General features: G+C 39.2%; 1 protein-coding gene across 1 annotated transcript in view; it reads left to right on the top strand.

Moving 5' to 3' along the window:
- Positions 1-1,218: 1,218 nt before the first annotated feature.
- Mid2 (midline 2) overlaps positions 1,219-21,686 on the top strand; it is a 191,142-nt gene continuing 170,674 nt past the window's right edge. The window contains exon 1 of the mRNA XM_005404684.2: positions 1,219-1,316. The gene's annotated coding sequence lies outside the window, so the exon portion shown is untranslated. The remainder of the gene's footprint in view (positions 1,317-21,686) is intronic.

Below are 21,686 nucleotides of genomic sequence, written 5' to 3'. Positions count from 1 at the left end.
ATAGGGAACAACAGAACACCATGAAGGGGCAGGTGCAGTGTAGTGCTACCTCTGCTCATGTCTGCTACACATGGTCAGTGGAAAACAAACCTTCATGGAACTGTATCAAACGTTACATGCACTTGTGTGCTTGCAGGGTAAAACAAAGTGATTACCAATAATGCTATTTGAACGTGTGTATCTGTGAAGACAGGCATTTATTATTAGTAAGCAAATGTGTATATTTTCTTATTTAATTGTTAAACTTAAGTTTCTGTTATGTTGCAAAATATTCCTTTTTTCTTTCTTTCTATTTTTCTTCTTTTTGGGTCCTGCTGTAATTCACGCACATATTGTGTAGCTGAGGCTGGCCTTGAACTTCCAGCAATCATCCTGCCTCACCCTCTTCAGTGCTGGGATTACAAGTGTGCACCATTACACCAGGCAAGTAAAGTAACTTTTTCTAAGTTCAACTAGATTTGTTAGTTATACACATTAATAATACTATATATTATGTGATGATAAGACAATTCCTCTTTACTCATTTGGGCCCAGGAAAGCCAAAGGTTTGAGCACATTATTCTATTTTATTTTATTTTATTTTGTTTTGTTTCACTTTTTGAGACAGGGTTTTGCTGTGTAGTACAGGCTGGTGTTGAACTCATTGTGCAGTCCTGCCTGGCCTTGAACTTGCAGCAGTCCTCATCCCTCTGCCTCCAGAGTGCTGGGGTTACAAGTGTGCACCACCATACCTGGCATGTAAAATAACTTTTTGAAAGTTTAAATAGTTTTGTTAGTTATATACACCAAGTATATTATATACTATGTGATGCCCAAGATAATTCCTGTTTACTCATTGTAGACGAGGCAAGCCAAAAGGTTGAACATGCATTTTTATTTTATTTTAATTTATTTTACCGTATTTTTTGACACAGGGTCTTGTTCTGTAGTACAGGCAGGCCTTGAACTCACTGTATAGCCCAGCTGGCCTAGAACCTGCAGCAATCCTCCTGGCTTAGCCTCCTGATTGCTGGGATTATAAGTGTGCACAACCACCTCTTACATATAAAAACTTTTTTTAAAAGTTCAATGGTTTTTTTTAGTTTTATATATTCATAATAGTATATACGATGTGACACCAAAGGCAGTTCCTCTTTACTCACTGTGGCCCAAGCAAGCCAAAATTTTGTGTATATTTTTTATTTTATATTATTTTATTTAATTTTTTGAGACAGGGTATTGCTATGTAGAATTGGCTGGCCTTGAACTCGCAGTAATCCTCTTGCCTCAACCTACTGAGTGCTGAGTTTCAAAGTGTGCATCACCACACATGGCAGGTAAAATAATTCTTTAAAAGTTCTATAGATTTGTTAGACATATACACTAACTTTGTTATATATTTTGTGGTGCCCAAGACAATTCCTCTTTACTCATTGTTTCCCAGGGAACCCAAAAGTTGAACATATTTTTCTATTTTAGTTTATTTTTTTATTTCATTTTTTGAGACAGTCTTACTATTTAGTACATACTATGTACTCTTTCCCTCATTTACATTGTAAACAGGCCACCCCCCCAGGGGGCGTGCAGCACTCACATAATATCCATGCCCTCCTCTTGCACAGGCTCAGGATGGATACAGAGTAAGCCCTCTGGCTTCCTGCTGAGTCACATAGGTAGCCTTCTAAACTTCTCAAATTGATACAATGAACGACATCCTAGAAGGGTAATGGCATGTCCTTTTCACCCCAAGATGCAGAACTGCTGAGTCTCTTAGTGAAACCTCTAGACTCCCCAAGTTGACACAATGTATCAGCCATAAGATATATATTATCTATATTATATATCGTGTGATACCCAAGGCATTTCCTCTTTACTCATTGTGGCCGAGGCAAGCCAAAAGTTTGTATACATTTTTAAATTTAATTTAATTTTTTGAGACAGGTTCTTGCCATGTAGAATTGGCAGGCCTTGAACTGGCTGTGTAGCCCGGCTGGCTTTGAGCTTGCAGCAATCCTCTTGCCTCAGCCTCCTGAGTGCTGAGATTAAAAGTGTGCACCACCACCCATGGCATGTAAAATAATTCTTTAAAAGTTCTATAGTTTTCTTAGTTATGTACTCTAACTTTGTTAAAAATTGTGTGAAGCCCAGGACAATTCCTCTTTACTTACTGTGGCCCAGGCCAGCGAAAAGTTGCACACATTTTTCTATTTTATTTTATTCTTTTATTCAATTTTTTGAGACAGGGTCTTGCTATGTAGCCCAGGCTGGCCTTGAAGTTGCAGCAATCCTCCTACCTCTGCCTCCTGGTGCTGGGGTTACAAGTGTGCTCCACCACACCTGGCATATGAAATAATTTTTTAAAGTTCATATAGATTTGTTACTTATATAGATAAACTATACTATATATTAGATGACCTCCAAGACAATTCCTCTTTATTCATTGTGGTCCAGGTAAGACAAAAGTTTGAACACATTATTTTATTTTATTTTATTTTTATTTCATTTTATTTTATTTTATTTTATTTTATTTTATTTTATTTTATTTCTTGTTACTTCTTCCTGCTATGTGGTACAGGCTGGCCTTCAACTCCTTGTGTTGCCCAGGCTGGCCATGAACTTGCAGGAAAACTCGAACCTCAGCCTCCTGAGTGCTGGAATTAGAAGTGTGCACCACCACACCTGGCATGTAAAATAATTTTTTAAAAGTTCAAATATTTTGTTAGTTATATACATTAGCTATATTATATATTATGTGAGGCCCCAAACAATTTCTCTTTACTCATTGTGGTGCAGGGAAGCCACAAGTTTGAACACAATTTTTTATTTTATTTTATTTTATTTTATTTTTTGAGACAGGGTCTTGCTCTGAAGTATAGGCTGGCCTTGAATTCACTGTGTAACCAAGGCTGGCCTTGAACTTGCAGCACTCCTCCTGCCTCAGTCTCCTGAGTACTAGGATTAAAACTGTGTAGCACCACACTCACATGTAAAATAACTTTTTAAAAAGTTCAACTAGTTTTGTTAGTTATATATATTAAATATATTATATATTATGTGACTCCCAAGACAATTCCATTTTACTGATAGTGGACTAGGCAAGTGAAAAGTTTGAACAAATTTTTCTATTTTATTTTATTTTATTTTTTGAGACAGGGTCTTACTATGTAGTACAGGCAGGCCATAAACTCACTGTGTAGCCCAGGCTGGCATTGAACTTGCAGCAATCCTCCTGCCTCAGCCTTCTAAGTCTTAGGATTATGAGTGTGCACCAGTACATGTGGCACTGAAATAAATTTTTAAATGTTAAAAAAGTTGGTTATATGCGTGAAATATATTATAAATATTATGTGATGGCCAATACATTACCTCTTTCCTCATTGTGGCCCAGGTAAGCCAAATTTGAACACATTTTTCTATGTTATTTTATTTTATTTATTTATTTATTTTTGAGACAATGTCTTGCTATGTAGTATAGGCTGGCCTTGAGCTGGAAGCAATCCTCCTGCCTCAGTCTCCTGAGTGCTGGGATTATAAGTGTGCACCACCACATTGGGCATGTGAAATAATTTTTCAAAAGTTCAAATAGTTTTGTTAGTTATATATGGTTTGTTTTTGGTCTTTTTGAGACAGGGTCTCGCTGTGCAGTTCAGGCTGGCCTTGAGCTCACTTTGTAGCCCAGGCTGGCCTCGAACTCACAATGATCCTCCTACCTCAGCCTCCCGAGTGCTGGGATTACAGGTGTGCGCCACCACACCTGGCATGTAAAATAATGTTTTAAAATTTCCATAGTTTTATTAGTTATATGCATTCACGATGTTATATATTATATGACACCCAAGAAAATTCCTTTTTACACATTGTGGCCCAGGCAACCAAAAGTTTGAACACATTGTTTAATCTTACTTTATTCTATTTTGTGAGACAGGATCTTGTTGCATAGTATAGTCAGGGCTTGAACTCACTGTGTAGCTCAGCTGGACTTGCAGCAGTCCTCCTTTCTCAGCATCATAAGTGCTGGGATTATAAGTGTGCATCACCATATCTGGCATATAAAATAATTTTTAAAAGTTCAATAGTTTTGTTAGTTATGTACATAAACTATATTATATATTATATGATGCCCAAGACAATTCCTCTTTTCTCACTGTGGCCCAGGCAAGCCAAAAGTTTGAACACATTTGTCTATTTTATTTTCTCTTATTTATTTTCTTTTCTTTTAATCTACTTTATTTTTTTCGACAGGGTCCTGCTATGTGTGAACATGCAGGTTTTGAACTGACTGTGTAGCCCAGGCTGGCCTTTAACTTGCGGCAGTCATCCAGACTTGGGCTCCTGAATCTTGGGATACAAGTATGCGCCACCACATCTGGCATGTAAAATTATCTTTTAAAAGCTCAACTAGTTTTGTTAGCTATGTACATTAGCTATATTACATATTGTGGAGACAACTCCCAAGACAATTTCACTTTACTCATGGTGGACCAGGCAAGTGAAAAGTTTGAACAAATTTTTCTATTTTATTTTAGTTTCTGAGACAGAGTCTTGCTATGTAGTACAGGCAGACCATGAGCTCTCTGTGTAGCCTAGACTGTCACTAAACTTGCAGCAATCCTCTTGCCTCGGTCTCCTGAGTGCTGGGATTAAAAGTCTGATCCATTACACCTGGCATATAACATAATTTTTTAAAAGTTGGTATAGTTTTGTTCATTATATATATTGGCCATATCATATATTTTGTGATGCCCAAGACAATTCCTCTTTACTCACTGTGGCCCAGACAAGCCAAAAATTTGAATACATTTTTCTTTTTAAATTTTCTTTTATGATATTTTTTGATACAGGCTCTTACTATGTAGTACAGGCAGGTCTTGAACTCACTCTGTTGCCCAGCCTGGCCTTGAATTGCAGCAATTCTCCTGCCTCAGCCTCCTGAGTGCTGGGATTACAAGTGTGCACCACCACACCTGGCATGTAAAATAATCTTTTAACAGTTCAAATAATTTTGTTAGTTATATACAGTGACTATATTTTATATTATGTGATGCCCAGGACAATTCCTTTTTACTCATTGTGGCCCAGGCAAGCCAAATTTTTGAATACATTTTACTTTTTTTTTTTTTGACTTTTTGAGACAGGGTCTCACTATGCAGGTCAGGCTGGCCTTGATCTCACTTTATAGCCCAGGCTGGTCTCAAACTCACAGAGATCCTCCTGCCTCAGCCTCCAGAGTGCTGCGATTACACGCATGTGCCACCATGCCCAGCTATTTATTTTGTTTTTTGAGACAGGATCTTGCTGTGTGGTACAGGCTGGCCTTGAACTCATTTTGTATCCCAGGCTGGCCTTCAACTTATAGCAATCCTCCTGCATCAGCCTCGTGAGTGCTGGGATTATGGGTGTGCACACCACACCTGGTTTGTACACATTTTAAAGGATGAATTTATTAAATATTTTAATATCAAATATTAAAATAGGGTAACATCTGTTTTAAGAAGATTGCATATTCAAAAGAAGAACAATGATTCACTGACTGATATATTTATTTATTTGTTTTTAAAGTAGGAAAATTTTGGGAGAATTGAAATGGGAAATAGGTATAGCTCCTGAGGGATAGGAGGGGTCCCAAATGGGTTGCCAATGAACCAACGTCTCAAAGGAAATTTTGTAGACAAAATCACAAGGTGGATACAATGTGGGACAAAATCATGATCAGCCAATAAGATTACAAGTATAGTTGCTTAGGTAATATTGATCCAATTAGAAGCATGTCACATAGCACGTGCACATGGATCGTATCATTAACTTTGATGTATAATCTATAGTCTTTTTCTTTTCTTTAGTCTTAATAGTGTTAATTTTAGTCCTAGTCCTAGTCTTGGTGGGAGAGGATGGCCCACCCCACCCCTAATGAGATAATGGTTTCTTTATATGTGAAATCTAAAGATGGTGGCACCAGTAATTTCAAGCTTCCATTTATCCTTTAGAGAAATATGTATATGTGGCATTGTGACTTTAATCTTCTTCAAATGCACCTCTAGCCACAGTTTTGATGTGTTCTCATCTTCTGCACTGACTTCCTCGAGGGCCTAACCCTATTTGTTTTTTGTTTTTTTTTTTCACTTTTTAATTTTTTTTTATTTTAAAGAGTAAAAGAAGGATAACATAATCATGGGGGGGCTTACCAAATTATAGACAAAGTAGTAGGAAATTATCAGTGGTTATTGTTTTGCATATGGTTATGTACAGGGCAGTTTCTCAGGAAAAGACATAGACAAATAATAGTGAGTTACAGACCCAAGAGGTAGGAGATTATCAATAGCTATTGTACTATACTTTGGTATCTTCAAAGTGGCTTCTAAGAAAATAAATAGAGCTATACATGAGTGACCAATTGAATAATCATTAACTATTCTCAATGGTTGTTCTAGGAAACACATAATAATAAACATACATCCATTTACGAAAGAGCATAGGAACAATACAAACATTACAGAGTTATGGACAGATTAGTAGGAAAATGTCAATGGCTGCTGTAATACATGGTGGTAGCTTCAAAGTGGTTTCTCAGGACCTAACCCTATTTGACTGTGTATAATATTTCTACCTAACTGAACTGTCTATAATATTTCCCCCTCTGCTGAGGTACCCCTAATTGCCATGAGGGGGTATGGGGTGAAGACTGTTTTATCTACTTCTGGAAAAAGGGGGTTGTAGTTGTGATCAGTAGTCAGCAATACTCCATAGAGGGTCTATCTAAAGGCCCTTGATAGCCGATAGGCATTCTTGTAGGTGTATAGCTTTAAGTCTGGAGGAGACAAGGCCAGAGAAACAGTTAAGTATGGATGGATCAACTAATAAGATCAACAAGACTATTATGAATATAATCAACAAATGTTTCTACCAGGTAGAGCTAGTAATAGCCTCTCACAAAAGAGTAAGAAGGTTCATCAAATTTCAGAATCCAACATGACATCAACCTGTCATTTAATATCTAGAACAGCCATCAAGATATTAGCAGAAGGACCAGGAATGTGTACACAGTACTCAGCTTTTACAGTTGTACAAGTACCCCCTTTTGTTGCTGTTAGGATGTCGAATGCCATCTGATTTTGGAGGATGGCTTGCCTCATTAATTTTACTTCTTCTTTTTTAAGAGAGACAGACCAGTCAAGGCATCATTTAAGGCCTATTGAATACAGTTAGTCAAGCCCTTGATGTGTTGCATGACATTTTCTAATCCTAGGGAAGGGATAAAGATAGAAGCCAAATGATCATACCAGTGAAGCACACTTGTAGACCATCAATGTTGTAGATGGGGTAAGTCTGAAGATTTGTCAATATTTTTTACACTCTGGCCTTGTAACCACTCAAATCCTAGTGTGCATCTCCCTATCCATCCAGGGTGTAGCCAAGACTACAGACTGGTTCCACAGGACTAATGAGTGCCACTGGGGGCTTCCCATCTAATTCCAGGGTAATTAAACCAGTCTGTTGCAAACTAGTCTTCGACCTATAAAGTTATGGTGTCTATACACTGCTCATGGGATGTCCACCCCAAGTATTTAGTAGAGTTAGGCCAAAGAAAATAGGAGTGATTTTTTTGTTCCCAACAGCAGGAGGCCTTTCTACTAAGTTGTACCATGGTATAAATATTGACTTTCTGTTCTTCACTGAGTTGCAAAGCCTTTGTCAGAGCTATGAATTTTGTTATCTGGGCACTGGTCCTAAGGGCAAGTGAAGAACTTTCAGGTAGGTGTGTGATATGGGCTCACTACTGAGTACCCTACCTTGCTCGTCCCATTTTCCATGAAGGAACTGGCATCACAGAAAAGAGGCAAATCAGGATCAGTGAGGGGTGTGTCTAATAAGTCTTCTCCAGCTGTGTATGCACGGAAAATTACCTGTTCAGAGAAATAATCTTTCAGCCTTGATTTCTTCTTTTTCTGGTAAGGAGGTGGCAAGGTTTAAGGGAGAACATGTCTTTATTTGAAAGACTGGTCCTTTCAGAAGTAAAACCTGGTATCTAAGAAGTTGGTTGTCTAATAGCCATAAGCTCCCTTTGGAAGAAAGAAGCCTTGCCACATTGTGAGATATTATGTACACAATGTAAGGTGTATACACAGTGAAATCTTTGTCTAAATTCAGCTTGGATGCCTCTGATACCGGGAGAGCTATGGCAGCCACAGCCCTAAGGCAAACAGGCCATCCCTTTGCTAAAATGTCTAATTCATGACTCAGATGCTTTTACAGACTGTTGAGCAGGTCCTTGAGCCTGTGTAAGCACTCCCAAAGCCATTCCTCACCTTTCATCAACATATGGATTGAAACAGTGTCTATGGGTAGGCTCAGTGCTGGGGCATTTAGAAGCATTTGTTTAAACTTCTGGAATGCAGTTTGGGAATTAGGTTCCCAGGTTAAAATATGGGTATCTGCCTTTTGAGCTTCCTTGATAAGTTGACAGAGGGGTCATATGATCTCACCATACCCTGTGTTATGGTTTGTATCTAGATGTCCCCCCAAAGCCTCATGCAGTCATGGCAGTCATGCTTTTTTGGAGGTAGCTGATTCTAGAGTTTGTGACTGATTCATAATACAATGCTGGGATTAAGGGTGCTCTGGGATTAAGGCTGGGTAATTGCTAGATGACTCCACTGATTGGACTGGCACCGCCCTAATCCCAGCAGCCTGGATAAGATAAAAGGAGTGAAAGAGGCTTGTTTCCCCCTTTTCCTCTCACTTGTTGCTTTTACTATCTTCTGCCACCGTGAACTGTTGCTTCTCTGCCATGTGCCATCCTGCCTTGTAGCCAGCCAATTATAGACTGAAACCTCTACAAACTGTGAGCCAAATAAACCTTTCCCCTTTTAACTTTGGATAGATATTTTGTCTCAGCAAAATAAAAGTAACTAAGATACCCCTGCTATTGAAAGGCAACAAAAGCCTCTAATTACTAGGAATCCATTCAGTTATTTTAGGGTCTAGGGTTATAGGAAGGACTGTATTCATTTAATTCTCTCTTCCCCCAGCCTTCAGGTTCCCTTATTTTACCTCAAGGCTGCAAAGTTGTGCCTTAGGTGTAGAGACCTTATAACCTCTGTCTGCTAGAAAATTCAGCAGAGCATGGGTGCCTTGGCTAGAGAGTTCTTTTCAGGGGGCACATAATATTGTGTCATCTACATATCATAAGACTGTGACTTGGGAAAGTTTGAAACATGTCAAGTCATGAGAAAGCACTTGTCCAAAAAGATGGGGACTATTTCTAAATCCTTGAGGAAGCACAGTCCAAGTCAGTTGAGGGGCCTACTCATGAGGATTTTCTTCCTTTTTTTTTTTTTTGTACTGGGAATCAAACTCATGACCTTGTGCTTGCTAGTTAGGCGCTTGAGCCGCTGAGATATTTCCCCAGCTCTCATGAGGATTTTCAAAGGCAAAAAGAAAATGGGAGTCTGTATGTAATGGAATACAAAAGAAGGCATATTTTAAATCTAACGCTGAAAACCAACCAGCTTCTTCCAGGATCTGAGAAAGGAGAGTGTACAGGTTAGGTACTACTGGGCGAATGGGCACTGCAGCTTCATTTACCAATCAAAAGTCCTGTACCAACCTCCACTCCTTGTTGGATATTTTACCTACCAAGATTGGAGTGTTGTAAAGGCTATTACAGTGTTTGACTAGACCTTGTTCCCTGAAATTATTGATTATAGGCAATAGTCCTCTTTTAACATCAGACCTTAGAGAGTATTATCTCCAGTAAGGAAAATGAGCAGGATCTTTGAGATGTATTTGTACTGAGTCAGCTCTTATTACTCTTCCTATTCTATGTTTAGTTGCCTGTACTTCAGGATTTATTTCTGTCTCCATGAGGGGGAGGCAGTATACCTGACCCAGGTGCATGTATATTGTAGTATTGAAACAGGATAAGACATCTCTTCCCAGAGGGGAAACTAGACTTTTCAGGCATAATAAAAAAGGAATGAGTGAAGAAAAAGCCATCCCAGTTATAGCCTAAGGGTCATGAGAAATACTTACCTCCTCTTCACTGACTCCTTTTACTGAAGTATGATGGCGAAAAGGAAGGCCAGGGTTGAAAAGAAGGACTGAGAGATATGTACCAGTGTCCAGCAGTACGCTGGTTTCTTTGCCCTCTAATGTTACGATTACCCAGAGCTCCTCCGTGGAGAGGACAGTCTGGCCATGGGAAGAAGGCAGAGAATGCCCCAGGGCCCTGCAGTCTTGTTGGACCAGCTGGTAAGATGGGTCTGATGCCTGGAGCCTCTACCTCAGGGGGCAGTCTGACTTTCAGTGGTCATCTTTGCAATCAGGGCATAGCTCAAGGGGACTCTTGTCTTGATGTTTCTTATCACAGTCCCTCCTAAGATGGCCTGACTTTCTGCAGTGATAGCAGGACAATTTAGTCATCAAGCTGTTCTGGGGCCCCGAGAATCAGACTTAGGGTCTGGTCCTTTTAAGGCTACAGCCAAGGCAGCTATTTTCTCTTTGTCTTTTTGTTTTTTCCCCTTGGCCTTCTCCTGGAGAAGGTGATTGTCACTAAAGTATCAAATAAGCTGTCTGAAGCAAAAGCCATCTTTTGTAGCTTTTTCCTAATATCTGAGGCTAACTGTGTAATAAACTTGTCTTTAAGAATAATCTTGCTTCTGTGGAATCAGAAGCCAGGGATGTATGTTTCATCAATGCCTCATAAAGTATTTAAGAAGGCAGAGGTGTTCTCATCTTTCTCCTGATGTGTAACTGGCAATTTAAGATTATTGAAGGGATTAGTTCTGGTCCTTCTTAGGTCACCAAGAATACATGTCTGAAGATGTCTCCTCTTCCAATCTACTGTCTGGTTAGTAGGCCAGTAGGGATCTTGTGTAGGGACTGCTTGGTCCCAGTAGAAACCAGTTGTTCCCCTAGATGGCTGCCTTCTGGCCTTCTTAAATTAACAATATGATATTCATATCCAAATATAGTAGCAGTTTGTAATGCTGCTTGTCTCTCATTAGAAATCAATGTTTGATTTAAGAGTAGCATTACATCTTTTTAGTCTAATTCATAGGTCTAGGTGAGTCCCCTAATACTTCAATGTACTTATCAGGCTCATTTGAAAGCTTTCCCAGATCTTCTTAGATCTGTTTGAGGTCACTGAGAGATAAAGACACATGGACATAGGTAGTGCTGTATTCACCATTTATTTCCTATAAAGGATACTGACCTTGAGGAGCTTGAAAAAATCAGCTGAGGATGGATATAGCCCAGTCGAGTCTTCAGTTATGTCTGGTTTAGAAGCTCACTCTTAGGATCTGAAGGGCAAGAAGGGGAAACCTCAGTCTCCGTAATAGTGGATGAGGCTTTGATCAAGCTTGCCTTGGAAACCTCATCCTCAAGTTCAGTAATAGTAAATGAGGCTTTGATTAAAATTGCCTTGGAAACATTGTCTTCAGGATCCAGAAAGCAAGGGAAGGGAGCCTCAGGCTCAGTGATAGTAAATGTGTCCTATTGTGCCTGAGGAGATAGAGGTGTCTAGTTTTCCTGTGGCTTACATTTACCTTTTGAACACAAGTAAGGATTATCTCTTAATGCAAGTAAAGTCTGAACATAAGGTAATTCTGACCATTTTCCCTCTCTCTTACAGTACAAGTCTAGTTGTGAAATAGTATCATAATCAATATACTTCCCTCTGCATTTCATTTTGCCTCTAGGGGGCAGGCAGGCCATGCGTGGGTGCAGAAAAATATTACACAGCTCTTTCTCAATATATGAGGGTTGAACAATTTCCATTGCTTAAGAATACATTCCAAAAGAGTAAGAGAATTTCACATTGAATTTCCCATCTCCTTCCAGTTATCTTGGTGGACCTCCAAGGTGATATATAGTACCTCCAAATGATATAGGGGAAATAAATGTAACTCCAATCTGATAGATGTCCAGTATGCTGAGTTAGCATTCCCCAAAGTTGAAGAATGAATTTTAAGGAACAGCAGGGGTTAAGAGTAGGAAAATTTACTGGGGAAAAGGAATGGGGAATAAGAATGGGTACTAAGAGTAGATCATCAGAGACAGGAAAGATCCCAAATGGGTTGCCTCTGACTAATATGTTTAAAGACTTTTATTTGTACAGTAGAGGGCCAAGTAGGAAATTGGTAACTCCAGTATAAGAGGTGAAATTTTTATGACCTGCTTATGTGCCAGACACTGTGCTAAGTTCTCTATATTACATCATACAGTTTAATGATAATAACAACCTGTGAGTTAGATACTACTACCATCCTCATTAAAGAAATAGGGAAACTGAGATACAAGGAGGAGATATAGCACATCTGCAGAATAGGGAGTTACCATTTAGGCGTTTACAGTCTAGGTAGGCTTAAATTAAGGTACACAAAAAGTGATTTTTAGGCAAGTTTATTTCTTCATCGTTAATATTCAATTTTGTCAACCTTTCTTCTCTGGAGAAATCAGATTATCTTTCCTGAAAATTTTCACATTCATTACAAATTTGTAGACTGCTAACCCTGGTAAGGGTATAAAATCTAGATCAAGGGCTTATAACTCTTTTTTGTGCCATGGACCTTTTGACAGTTAAAAGAAACTTATGGACCCTTTCTCAGAAATTTCTTAATAATGTTCTTCAGTACAGTTATCAAAATATTTAAAAAATAGAAGATTGTGGTGCAGTTATATGTGTTTGTTTTTAATGCTGTAAAAATACCAAAACATAGGTGCAGTTTAAAATTACCATAACGATGGTAACTTCAAACTAATGAGTACAAATATATTTAAAGATACCTGTAATAATAGTAATGTGCCATAAGTGATTTCTGAAAAGTCATAGGTACAGCTAATACTGTTGTGATCTGTTCTCTGCATTTTTAATTGAAGGTAATACAAGTTTCAGTTGGAGGTTGGTGAAAATAAAGATGTAAATTTTCCATCTAAGTTTATATATTCCCTTAATTTTTAAAAATCTGCATTCTAGAAGGATCCTGTTATGTTCATACAAATAGCTCTTATGAGTAAAACTTTGCTAAAGGCCAAGCACTGTGCTGAGGGCTTTACAGTGATATCTGTGCCTTTGTGACTGTGAGTATATTTCTTTTTGGAATTTTGACTCTTTGTGAATATTGTGTATGTGGGGAATGGTGGGTGTTTGAGTATGATTGCTTATGAGTGAAAGGGAATTGTATGGAAGTGTGTGTAAAAGTGCATTTGTATCAGGTTTATTTACTTGTATTAAGGGCCATTTTCTCCACACTTTCCATTTTATTTTTAAAATAATAAAATAATAGCAGTAATAGCAGCAGCAGCAGCAGCAGCAATATAAGGTTCTTGTTTTTTTCTATTTTTTTCTGCCAGATGTGGTGGCACGTGCCTACTAATCCCAGCACTGGGGAGGTAGATGAAGGATTCCAAGTTTGAGCCCAGCGTGGGCAATTTAGCAGTACACTGTTTCAAAATTTCACATGTAGTATATATGACTGCTATAGTTCAGTGATAGGGTGCCTCTAGGTTTACTTTCCTTTGCCACAAAACAAATAAAAAGGCAAATATTAAAAAAAAACTCTACTTTTTCTAGATTTCTTTTTTCTCCCCTTCCTCTTTCCTATCTTTTTGGGCAAAGCAGACTTCAGAGAACTCACAACCTCTCAGAGAGGTCAGCCCCCATAGCCAGCAAGTTTAGATCTTTAAACATTAATTTATTTTGCTACAGTTGGGGGCTTCACCTTTCTATCACAACTGAAATTTTCTCTACTCAGAATTCACACATTTTTATGTTGCTTAAATTAAAATAGTTTCTCCTGTGTAAGGAGAAACTATTGAAATATTGACAGCACTTCTAGGACAAGGGTGGGATTAGGTATCAGAAGAAAGGAGTGAAAGAGGGGACTTTTTGGCTTTCTCCTTTGCCAAAGAATGAAGCATGTTTTACATGTGTAATTGGTTTGAGACAGAGTCTCATTCTGTAGCCCTGGATATATCAAACCTAATGTAACTCAAGCTGGTCTTGTACCTGTGATCTTCTTACCTCAATCTCCCAGTTGCAGAAATTACAAGCATGTACCACCATGCCCAGTTTAAAATAAATATTTTTTCTGTAAAAATAGTACAAGATGATTTTAAGAACTTGATTCAGCAGGATGGCATGATGAAGTCTTAAAACTCACCCATAATTCTGCCACCCAAAGAGCAAGTTTTATCTCAGATTCCCTTCCTTTTATATGTGTATGTTTGTTGCACAAACTTCAGAACACAGAGAATATTAACTAATATTGCTGGTAACTGTTGTTGACTTTCTGGAGCCTCTTTCAACTCACTTTTACTTCTCTGTAGATTATGTAGAAATGACCCCTTTGGTTACAAAGCACTGTTGCTGAGACTCTACCAGATCAGTTTATTCAGGCCACCCCTCATCCTCACTTCCAATACCTTGTCTGAGACCACATAGCATCTGCTTTTTATTAATTACAAGATAGTAATTATATCTTGTAAGAGCCTGGGACTCTGTACTCCTCTTTCATGTCAGAGACTATAGAGGTGCATATATTTGATGTAAAACTCAGCTGCTTGAGGAAGCAGTCCTTATACCTGCAGACTAGGAACATCTTGGTCTCTGTGGGTTCAAAGCTCATATCCCCACAGTGTCTTCCTTCCTTCCTTCCTTCCTTCCTTCCTTCCTTCCTTCCTTCCTTCCTTCCTTCCTCTCTTTCTTTTTTCTTTTTTTCTTTTTTGGAGACAGGGTTTCATTACGCAGTTCAAGCTGGCCTTGAGTTCACTTTGTAGTCCAGGCTGGCCTTGAACTCTTGCAGAGATCCTCCTCTCTCAGCATCCAGAGTGCTGGGATTATGGATGTGCACCACCACGCCTGGCCCCACAGTGTTTTTCTAAGGACAGGAATCAGCAGATGTTTTCTTTTTTCCCTCTCTTCCTTCCTTCCTTCCTTCCTTCCTTCCTTCCTTCCTTCCTTCCTTTTTCTTTCTTTCTTTCTTTCTTTCTTTCTTTCTTTCTTTCTTTCTTTCTTTCTTTCTTTCTGTCTCTCAAGCCTTATTTTGTCATAATTGAAAAATTGCATATAAAGTTTAAAAAGTGATGATATACATATACCTTGTGAAATGTCATCACAGTTCAGTGAATTAACATATCTTCTAGCCTCTGTCTTTATATAACTGTTTCATGAAGCTTATCTATTGCTGCATCTTAATATTTTCAATGTTTTCTTCTGGAGTGTGTGTGTGTGTGTGTGTGTGTGTGTGTGTATAGATGGGAGCATGGGCAAGAAAGAGACAATCTCAGTATACATGATGAGGGTTATAGAAGAAGGAAGCATGGGGTGCTGGTAGAAGCAACAGAGTGACCATACCGGACCCACATTGTAAGATTCTCAAGAAAGGCATCCTAGGAGAGATGATATCTTGAAGGATGAATTGGGAAGGACAAAAAAAATTTATCTGAGTCCATTTTCTAGTATCTAGTAGGCATTCATCTAATGAAATGGTGAGTATATAATAGTGCCTAACACATAGTAAATGTGCAATAACTGGTAGAAGTCATTATTACCTGACATTTCCAAATGAGCTTCAAGGACAACTTCTGTTCAATGAGATGATGCACAGAATGTAAAGCACTTAATATAGTGCTTAACATATGATCATGACACAGAAAACAGCACTCAATAGTGTTGCTGTCCCTGATACTAGTTTTATATTCTACTGCTCTTAGGTGGAATCTTCTATCTCCTGTCTTCTTGGTTGTCTGATTCTGCAGTTTGTCATGCTACTTTATTTCATACGTGATGTCTCCAAATATGAGTATATTTAGAGATTTTCCTGATAACAACCTCTGGCTTCAACTACTACTACCTTCGTTACCAGCCACATGGTATGCTCAAGTTTTAGTCTCCAAAAGCATATAAAAAATAGAGAAGCTGATGAGAGAAGAAATGGAGCAAAACTGTGGTTGGTTCCAAAAATATTTTCTGTATGGTAAAGGCATAACTAGTTTTCTCGTCAGCCCAGCCTCTGTATTGCAAAGCTGAAAAAGGTTGGCAGATGACAATAAAAACTTTACCCATTTTTCGTGGGCACTTTAACTGTTCTGATCAGATGACAGAATGTTATGTCCCTTTTTGTTTGTTTGTTTGTCTTTTTGAGACAGGGTCTCGCTGAGCAGTTCAGGCTGGCCTTGGGCTCACACTGTAGCCCAGACTGGCCTCAAACTCGCAACGATCCTCCTGCCTCAGCCTCCCAAGTGCTGAGATTACAGGCGTGTGCCACCACGCATGACTGATATGTCTGTATGTACCTCATTCTAACCCCATCTCCTCATAACAGCTGGCAGAAACTCCTTTCTCACTAGCAACTAGTGGTCACTGTTTCTCTGGCTTTTTGATAGTACAAGTTTTAGGGTTTTGCAGAGCATTTTCATATTTTAATGGACATTTGCAAATGGTGGTTATCAGAGTTCCCTTGGATACAGTTGATCTTCTTGCTAATGACTTTAGTGAGTAGACACACTTCTGCTCTTTCATGGTCCTTTGTTACTAGCTTTTGATTGTTCCCTGTCCTTGGGAGCCTGTTTTCACCAGTCATTTTATCCAGTAGAGAAGTCTTCTTCCTTTTTGTGTGGAAAAATTGTGTCGTTCTTTCCCTGATGCCATGATCTCTCTGGCAAAAAGGGAGGTTAAGGGCAGAGGGAGGGTAGCGGAACCTAGGGATTGGGTATCAAGATGTAGGGCTGCACAGAATGAGGGATAATGCTTATTATCTTCCTCTCTGAGCAGAGAGCAGGGCAGGAGAATTTTGACTATTTTGGTGAGTTAATTCACAAGGTCTCACTATTGTTTGTAGGTCCTAAGCTACTGACTGGGGGCTTTTGACCTAATATAGTAGAAAATTTATTTGTGTTGCCATTGCTGTTGTTTTATGAACTTCCTTCCCAAGGTGTATGTCCCTTCTTTTATTAGCTTTGTAAATCTTGATACTGTGTACTCACATTGATCTATATGCCCTACTTTCCATATCTTGTAGTGTTCCTCATTTGCCTTTCAGCTACCCTGGAATACTAGCCTTGGTTTATCTGGCCCTTTGTGACCGCTCAATATATTGACATACAAGTAGCCTCCACCTTACAGGAGGCTGAGTTCTCAAAGTTCATTCTGAAGTGAATTATTTGGAAAGTGACACACATTTTTCTATAGGAGAAAAAAATAGTTATAAATGGAATTATATTTCCAGGCCAGCTGACAGAAGATTTTCTTAGCTTTAATGTACTAGAAGTATAGGACATTTGGAATGAAAAAGTCGGATATCTTGGTAATTGAGCAACAACCAGAAGACAATCCAATGGAATAAGAAATTAGCTTGACTGCTGGCACTGCAGTTGAGGGAGAATTGGGTTAGGTAGGCAGGGCTTTCTGAAAGATCTCCGGAAAGACTTATAGAGATTTTGAAAGGCTGCAGAGGGTCATAACATTGTTCTTTAGTATTTCTATTTATACTTCAAAACTGATGGTTTTTAATAATAATGACTACTGCATATTGAGCACAAACTTTTCTTTAAATGGGTATTTCAGGACTCTCACTTCTAGGCTGTTCACCTTGATTAGAATTATTTGCTAGCTCACTAGGGAACAAAGAAGTGGAAGAAGGGAAAGGCAGAGAGCTTTGCTAGACAACTGAAAACCACATACAATAGGGCTTTTCAAATTGTACTGTGCATGCAAATCACTCAAAAAATTGTTAAAAGACAAAATATCATCCAGCAGGTCTTAGGAGGGGCTGAAGTTACGCATTTCTAACAAGCTCTCAAGTGATGTTGTTCCCATTGGGCTAAGGACAGCACTTTGATTAGTAAGGCCGTGTAGTACAGATACTAAGTACTGGATCTATTAATACTGAGCTCATAATTTAATTGAAATCAGTTTCTACACTAAGCAGTCACTTATTCTTTTTTCCTGTAGGATGCTCCAGGTCACTGTCTCTGCTTTGGGACTGCCATTCTGTTTCAAGTTCTGTTTAACTGTGCATTTAAATGGAGGTGTTAAACATATACACGCATCTTCTCCCCTTCTGAGCTCTAAGCAGGCTCAGTCAGGCATTAATTTCTCTTTTCTCATGCTAGATTTCTGGCCACAAAGTCCAGACCTCAACAACTTCTCTTCCTCCCCTCCCCTTCTCCTCCTCTCCCCTCCCCCTCTTGTGTGTCTGTCTGTCTCTCTTTTTCCCCCCTTTCTCCCCCTTTCCCTCTCTCCCCCTCTCTTGCTCCCTCCCTCCTAGGAAGAGACTTAACAAAGGTAAGGCATGTAACACTACTATATCAGCTCTTTCTAATTTCCTTTCTTAGACATGCTGCCTTCATCTGAAGCAGGGAAGAGCCTGACTTTTTTTAAGAGTCCAAAACCTAGCCCTTCCACATATTTGAAACAGTACCAAGAATTAGTTTCAGGCAGTCATTGAAAAGACTCTTTTTAGAGTCCTCTCACCAATTCCAGAAGCCCAGTAAAATTTATTTCTTGGAAGCTTATTTGCTTTTTCTTGCCACCTTCTCTCCTTCCTCCCCTCAGGATTTTGTGGTCATTTTGAGCCATTCTTCAAGTTTTTCTTCTATTTTTAGTCTATGACTAATTCTTCCCCTGTAGTTGAGTGTGTGTGTGTGTGTGTGCGGGGGGGGGGGTTCTACTTCAGCCAAGCTCTACTTTTTAAGTAGGAAATAGTTTGTCACAATGTCTACAAATCAATCTGATGATCTGTGGCCCCTGACAACCGGATTGTTTTCCATCTTCTCTTTAACCTTCAGGGAGGTTAAACTTGGGAAGTGTAGACTTTACAACAACCATGGCAGATAGGTGTTTACCTACCCTTTACTTGAATAGACTGGGTAAGTTCACATTTTATCACTGGTTGAATTAAAAACTGCTGAAAAAGAATCACAGTTTTCTTCTTGTACCTTCTATGCATCTTGCTTTTACTATATGAAACAGAAATAGCCCTTAAATGTTTCTTGTTTTTGTTTTTCTTCTGGAACCAGGAATCGAACTCATGACCTTGCGCTTGCCAGGCAGGTGCTGTGCTGCTGAGCTAAATCCCCAGCCCCACCCTTAAATATTTCATGATAGCTGCCATATACTCCTTTAATCATTTTTTGCTAGAATAAACATACTTCATTCCTAATTAGTGTTTGGGCATTTATTTCCTCCCTCTCCTCCTCCTCTTTCTCCTCCTCTTTTCTCTCTCTGTCTCTCTCTCTCGATGGGGATGGAATGCAAGTCTTCATGCATGGTAGGAAAGTGCTTACCATCTAGCTACTCTGTCAACCTCCTGGAAATTTCTTGACCTCTCTTTCAATGTGGTTCATACAAATTCACTTTAATGTAAGGCTCCTAGAAATGGACGTACTGTTCCCTGTGTGGTTTGACCAGTGCTGGGTACATTGGGACTGTCACTTGTGGTCTTCTGAAATTTTATAGTGTTGTTAGTTTAAAAAGAGTAAGTCATTTCTTCATATTTATTGAGTACCTATTTCTGGTCGAGTATTTAGCATCTACGAAGCAACCAACCTCAAATATTCAGTGGTAGAGGTCTCTGTTCTTTCTTACACGGTGGGGCCAGGAAATACTACAGCCACTCTCTTCTGATCCTTTCTGCTGCCATCTGCTGTCCTTCAGTTTATTCATTTGTCAGTTCCTCATGTAGTCTGCCCCAACTGTAGTCGCCGTCCTGGGTGATTTTAGTTTCCTTGATGATCCATCTATAAGCTGCATTTTTTCAATCACTTTTCACCTCCATTCCACTTCACCAACCTAGTCACATGATTCACCTTATTCTCAGTAAATGACCTCACCTCTTATTCTGTTATGGTTCAGATTTAAATTCCCCCCACCCCAGTTCTCATGTGTGTTGAAGTTGGTTGGATCAATCCATTGATTGGATTAATCCATTGTTGAGTTCATAGCTAAATGTGCTATCAGGTGGGGTGTGGTTGGAAGAGATGGGTTGCTGGGGGCATGACCTGGAAAGGTGTATCTCCCTCTGTGGCTCCTCCTTTTACCCTTTGCTTCCTGACCACCATGGGCTGAGCACCTTTTTCTCTGGCATCATTTTTCTGCCTCAGAGCTAGCCAACCAGGGACTGGAACTGTGAGCCAAAATAAACCTCTCTTCCTTTGATTTACAGATGTTAGGCATTTTGACCCAGTGACAGGAAAGTAACTAAGACATATTTCATTATGAAAACCCAAGCCATCATATGCTAATGCTCATTTTCCTGCTGTCACCCTACCTGGCCCTTAGCTCTGTCCCTACATGTCCTACCATTTTTTTTTTCTTAAAGCAATAGCTACAGCTATCTGGTTCAAAGCTACCCCATTTTTCTGTGTTCTGGAGCCCACAATCTCCCACCTCTTTAGAACTTTCTTCATTAGTTATCCTCTTTATCATCCAGTTCTTCATCAAGTATTTTTTCTGGATACTTCCCATCAGCATTTAGGTAGACTTAACTTTCACTTTTTAAAAACGAAACAAGCCAGACATTGTGGGACACTCCTGTAATCCCAGCATTGAGGGAAGCTGAGGCAGGAGTAAACTACAACAACCCAGTTCAGGAAGTATGACAAATGACTCAGAACCTTCAGAAATTAAGGTCTGCATCACCTTGCCAGGTAAAGAACCAGGGCCTGCTAAGGTACTTGCCGAAGGCCCGAAGAATATGGAGTGGGTAGTAGAAGAAGGTAGTTATAACAGCTGGCAGAAAGTAGTTATAAATATCAGGTACAACCATATGACCAGATACAGAACCAAAGATTGAAATTGTAATTTTTCTTTCCTACTTTGTTAATATGCTCATGCACATATACACATATATTAAGCAGGTATCTTTGTTTTCTTTCTTCGCTATATAATGTTCACAGACCTCACATCAATTCTTGGGTATTGTTAAATCTATAGTATAATGTTTAAGTTATGAAATGTTAGGAGAAGAGTAAGCATCACCTAAAGAAAAACCTTGCCTTCTATTCTGGGAAACAAATTAGTGCATTTCCATTTGTATGCAAGATAGTTATAGCAAGTTAGGTACAATTATAATCTTGCTACTAAACAGAATTTTTTTTTTTGGTACAGGGATCAAACTCAGGATCTTACACTTGCCAGGCAGGCGCTTGTGCCACTGACCTCTATCCCGGCCCTAATCTTGCTATTGTGTTTAGAACTGAATATGATTAAAAGAAATGCACTTGATTGTCAAATTGACAAGGGGAGGATTGTGATAGCTAAATGTGATGTAAACTTGAATGGGTTGAGAATCGCCTAGTAGATTAGTGAGGTACAGTTCTGAGTGTGTCTGTGGATTACTGACATGTAGGCTGCAAACTAAGAAGGAGAGACACACCCCAGGTGTGGGTGGCATCAACCAAGAGGCTTGCAGCCTGGATGAAATAAAAACAGCAGGAAGAAGGAAGTCTTCTCTTTCATTTGTTCAGAGGAGTTCTGGTTTTTACCACAGCCTTTGGACATTTTCTCAGTTTCTTTAGGCTTCCAGTGCACTCTTCAGCCTTCCAACCCAGAACCTTCAGCTTTCTGACGTAGACTTGCACTAGATTCTGCAGTGAACTGAGTCTTCAATTTTCAACTGGGTCCTCTGATTCCCTAGTACACAAATGGCCATTTTGCATTCTTCCACCTCAATTCTTTTTTTTTTTTTTTTTTTTTTTTTTTTTTT

This window comes from Chinchilla lanigera, unplaced genomic scaffold (assembly GCF_000276665.1).
Source record: "Chinchilla lanigera isolate Chin_1 unplaced genomic scaffold, ChiLan1.0 scaffold00089, whole genome shotgun sequence".
Lineage (NCBI taxonomy): Eukaryota > Metazoa > Chordata > Mammalia > Rodentia > Chinchillidae > Chinchilla > Chinchilla lanigera.
This window is presented reverse-complemented; position numbering and strand designations above follow the sequence as displayed.